Genomic DNA, 5,542 nt, shown 5'->3' with positions numbered 1-5,542 from the left:
TCTACGCTCTACATTACTCTACTATACCCTGCTCGACTCTGGGCGAGCCAGTAATAGTGGTCTCGGTACGTTAGTTTGAGATAGGCAACGTTTGGTTACGTTTTGTTATCTTTGATTACCTTTGGGTAGCTTTGAATTTTTTGACATGCACTGCGATCATGTAGATTTCTGAGCTCGACTCTCCTCTCATATATTCTGCTAGGCTCTGGGGAGTGTAGCAATAGTGGGCGCGGCACGAAGGGTTGCGTTGTGTTGCGCTTGGTTTTGTAACGATTGGTCATGTTAGGAGAGAAAAGCTCCCACTTTTGTGCTATACACTGGTGTTCGGTGTATCTCTGCTTTCTACTGCGCTCTCATACGTTCCGCTTGGACCTGGGGAGGCCAGCAATAGTTGTCTCGGCACGTTAGGCTGAGTTATATTACTTTTGGATAGTCTAGGTTAGGTCAGGTTACGTCACGATATCTTCGATTTTTGTACCGTACACTGCAATGCGGCTGATTTCTGCATTCTACTGTGCCCTAGTACGTTCCGCTGTGATCTTTGGTGGCGAGTAATGGTGTCCTCAGCACGTTAGCCTGTGCTACATTACGCTTGGATACGTTGGGATAGGATAACTTTGACTTTAGCGATATGAACAGCGATTCTATGGACTCCTTCGCTCTATGGACGGCAGCAGTGCAGGGCTCGCCACGTTGGGTTGAGTTATGTTACGTTTGGTTACGTTACGTTCGGTTAGGTTAGGACAGGGAACCTTTGACATCTGTGCTATTCACTGCCATTCGGTGGACCCCTGCGCCCTACTGCACTTTAACATGTTCTGCTTGGCACCATGGAGGCCAGCAATAGTGATACCGGCAGGTTAAGTTGAGTTTGAATACGTTTTGTTAGGCCATGTTAATTAGGGATTGATTCGGACAGCTTAGCCTTCTCCGCTATACACTGCGATTATATGGTTTTCTGCGCTCGATTCTCCTCTAATATGCTCTACTCGCCTCTGTGCAGGACAGCAGTAGTCGTCGCGGCACGTTAGGTAGAGTTATGTTACGTTTGGATGCGTTATGTTAGGTCGGGTTATGATAAGGTAACTTTGACTTTCGTGCTGTACTCTACTATTCGGTGGATTTTTGCTCTATCGTGTGATCTAATATTTTCTACTTGGATCTGTGGAGGCCATCAAGTGGGTTCTAAGCACGTAAGTTTCAGTTATGTTTCGTTTGGTTAGGTCATGCCTGACTAAATTCGGTAAGGATAGCTCCGACCTTCGTGCTGTACGCTGTCATTCGGTAGATTCCAGCGCTCTACTATGCTATGATATGCTCGACTCGGCACTGGGGATGCCAGCAATGGTGGACTCGGCTCGTTAGGGGGGGGTATGTTACGTACGGGTATGCTAAGTTTGGTTAATTTATGACAGCGTAGCCTTGACTTTTGTCCTATACACAGGTATCCTATGGATTTCCGCACTCTACTCTGCTCTAATATGCTCCGCTTGTCTCTCGGGAGGGCAGCAATGGTGGTCTCGGCACGTTAGGTTGAGACAGTTTACGTTCGGCTTGGTTAGGTTAGTTTGTGTTTCGATAGTAGAGCTTTGACTTATCTGCTGTACACTGCTATTCTGTGTTCCCGTTCTATCCACTCTCCTTCAATATACTCTGCTTGGCGATGTGGAGGGCAACAGTAGTATTCTAGGCACGTAGGGTTGGGTTATGTTACACTTGGTATGTTGAGTTTTGTTAGGTTAGGATAGAATAACATTCAAGTTTGAGCTATGCTCTGCTATTAGGTACATTTCTATGCTGTACATTGCCCTGCAGTGCTCTACTCGGCTCTGAGGAGGTCAGAAATACAGCACTCGGAACGTCAGTTTGAGCTAGGCTACGCGCGGTTATGCTACGTTTGTTTGTGTTTGGTATGGATGGCCTTGACTTTCGTGCTATACAATGTTTTACGGTCGATTTCTGATCTCTTCCCTGCTCTACTATATTCTGCTTGGCCCTGCGGAGTTCAGCAATAGTGGTCGCGGTAAGAGATGTTGGGATAGACTGCATTTGAATAGGTTTGGTTAGTACATGTTAGGTCATGCTTTCATTGGCTTTTGTGCTGTACACTGCGATGCGGCTGATTTTTGCGCTCTACTGTGCTCTAGTATATTCTGATTGATCCCGGGGATGCCAGCAATAGTGGTCTCGGCACGTAAGGTTAGGATATGTTACGTTTGGCTATAATACGTTTATTAACGTCAGGTTAGGATAGGGTAGCTCTGACTTTATAGCTTTACCCTTGAATTCGGTCGACTCGTACGCTCTACATTGCTCTACTACACACTGCCTGACTGTGGAGAGGCCAGTAATAGTGGTCTCGGCAAGTTAGGCTGAGATATGCTACGTTTGGTTTAGTTATGTAGCCTTGGGTTAGGTTTGGATGGCTTCCAATTTTCTGCTATACTCTGAGATTCTAAGCCTTTCTGCGCTCTGCACTACTCTAATAAGTTCTACTTGTCTCTGGCGCGGCCAGCAATAGCGGTTGCGTGACGTTAGTCTGAGTTAATTTACGTTTGGTTATATTACTATTTGTAACGATAGGAGAGAATAACTCAGACCTTTGCGTTGTACGCTGCTATTCGGCTGACTTCTGCGCTCTATTGTGCCCTAACATGTTCTGCTTGGATGTGGGGAGGCAAGCAATTGTGGTCCCTGCACGTCAGATTGAGTTACGTCACGTTATGCTTCGTTAGGTTTGGTTAGGTTTGGTTAGGGTAGCATTGACTTTTGTACCATACACTGCTATCCGGCAGATACCTGCGATCTACGTTGTTCTGCTCTCCGCTGCTTGTCTCTGGGAAGGCCAGAAATAGTGGTCGTGTAACGTTTGCCAGTATTAGGTAACGTTTGACTTGGTTATGTTAGGTTATTCTTGGTAAGGGTGGCTTCGTCTTTTGGCCTTTACGCAGCTATTCGTTGGATTCCTGCGCTCTACCGTGCTGTAGTATATTCTGCTTGGGTATGGGGGGGCCAGCAGTAGTGGTCTCGACACGTTAGGCAGAGCTATGTTGCGTTTGGTTATGTAACGTTTTGTATGGTTGGGATAGAATCGCTTTGACTTTTGTGCTATAAACTGGTACTCGGTGGATTTCCGCCCTCCACATGGCTCTATTATACCCTGCACTTCCCACGGGAAGCCAGCAATAGCGGTCGTGACATGTAAGGTTGAGTGACGTTACGTTTGGTTAGGTTAGGGTAGGTTAGGTTTGGTTAGAGTAACTTTGACTTTCGAGCTATGCACAATTATTCGGTGGTTTCCTGCCCTTTACTGCTTTCTGCAATAATCTGCTTAGCACTGAGGAGACCAGAAATAGTTATGGAGACACGTTCTGTTGAGTATGTCTATGTCAGGTAATGATACGTTTGTTTGGGTTAGGATTGGGTATCTTTAACTTTTCTGCTATACACTGCGATTCTAAGGACTACTGCGCCCTACTCTAGTCTAACAGTCACTGCATGGCTCTCGGGAGGCCAGCAATAGTGGTGGCGGCACGTTGGGTTTAGTTTGGACACGTTTGGTAATGTTACAGTTTGTTAAGTTAGGAGGGGGTAGCTATGACTTTTGAGCGATACACAGATATTCGGTGGATTTCTCCGTTCCACTGCTCCCTAATATGCCACGTTTTGCTCTGGGTAGGCAAGAAATAGTGGCCGCAGCACGATGGTTTGTGTTAGGTTACGTCTGTTCAGTTTACGATAGAATGGGTAAGGTTTGGATAGCTTTGACCTTCCTGCTATACACTGCCATTCCATTGACCCCTGCGCTCCATTCTCCTCCAATATGCTCTGCTTGGCGATGGGGTGGCCAGCAATATTTGTATAGGCTCGTTGGGCGGTGTTAAATTACGTTTGGTTATGTTACGTTTGGTCTGGTTTGTATAGTACAACTTCGACTGTTGTGCTGTACACTGATTTTCGGAGGATTTCTGCGCTCTTCGTTGCTCAACCATACTCTCCTCGACTCGGGTGCGCCAGCAGTGGCCGTCGAGGCACAATAGTTGGTGTCAGGTTGCGTTTGGCAAGTTTAGTTTAGGTTAGGTTTGATTGGGATGGCTTTGACTTATGTGCTATACACTGGGATTCGGTGCATTTTCGCGCTCTACTGTGCTCTAATATGTTCTGCTTGGCTCAGTGGATGGCAGCAATAGAGGTCTCGGCTCGATAGATTTAGTTATTATACGCCTGGTTATGTTAGATTTGGTTCGGTTTGGTTAGGATGGCAACCTTTGTACTATACACTGCTATTCGTTGGATTTTTGCGCCCTACCATGTACTAATATCCTCTGCTTGGCGAAGCGGAGGCCAGGAATGGTGGCCGCGGCTCGTCATGCTCAGTTGGGTTGCCTAAGGCCATGTTAGGTTAGGATAGCGTAGGTGAGGGTAGCTTTGACTTTTGTGCTATCAGCTGCCATTCGGTGGTGCTCTGCGCTCTATATTGCTCTACAACACTGCGACCCACTCTCGGGAGTACAGCAGTAGTGGTCCAGGCCGTAAGGTTGAGTTAGGTTACGTTTGGCTATATTAGGATAGGACGAGTTTGGTATTGATATCTCAGATTTCTGACCTTTACGTGGCTATTCGTTGCATTGCTGCGCTCTACTGTGCTCTAGTATATTCTGCTTAGCTATGGGGAAGTTAGCAGTAGTGGTCTAGGCACGTCAGTTTGGATTATGCTGCATGTGGTTATGTTACGTTTGGTTGGGTTAGGATAGGGTAACTCTGACTTTTGCGCTGTTCGCAGACATTCGGTGGATGTCTGCGCTCTACATTGCTCTGCAATACTCTGCTCGACATTGGGCCGGCCAGCTATAGTGGTCGTGAGACGGTACGTTGAGTTAGATTACGATTGTCTAGGCTAGGTTGGGTTAGGTTTGGCAACGATGGCTTTGACATTTGTGCTATTCATTGCTATTCGTTGGATTTCTGCACCCTACCGTGCTCTAAAATGTTCTACTTGGCTCTGGGGTGGCCAGCAGTAGTGATATCATCCCGTTCGTTTGAGCTACGTTGCGATCGGTCATGCCACGATTGGTTAGGTTATGAGAAGCTAGATTTGACTTTCGTGCTATACACTATTATATGGTGGATTCCTGCCCTCTACTGTGCTCTACGCTGATCTGCCTGGCCATGTGGAAGGCAACCATTGTGGTCGCGGCACGTTATATTGAGTTTTGCTGCGTCAGGTTATGATAAGTTTGCTTGGGTTAGGTTTGGGTTCCTTTAACTTCTCCGCTGTACAGTGCGTTTCCATTGATTTCTGCGCTCTACTCCCCTCTTGTATATTCTGCTTGGCTTAGGGGAGGCCAGCAATAGTGTTGGCGGCAGGTTAGGTAGAGTTCGGTTACGTTTGGTAACGTTACGACTGGTCAGGTCAGGAAAGGATTGTTATGACTTTTGCGCTATACACTGCTGTTAGGCGGATTTCCCCGTTCTACTGTGCTCTAATATGCCCTGCTTTGCTCTGGAGAGGCTACAAATGGTGGCGGCGTCGAATTATGTT

The sequence above is a fragment of the Eufriesea mexicana genome, unplaced genomic scaffold, assembly GCF_001483705.2.
Source record: "Eufriesea mexicana isolate 0111107269 unplaced genomic scaffold, ASM148370v2 scaffold13, whole genome shotgun sequence".
Classification (NCBI taxonomy): domain Eukaryota; kingdom Metazoa; phylum Arthropoda; class Insecta; order Hymenoptera; family Apidae; genus Eufriesea; species Eufriesea mexicana.
This window is presented reverse-complemented; position numbering follows the sequence as displayed.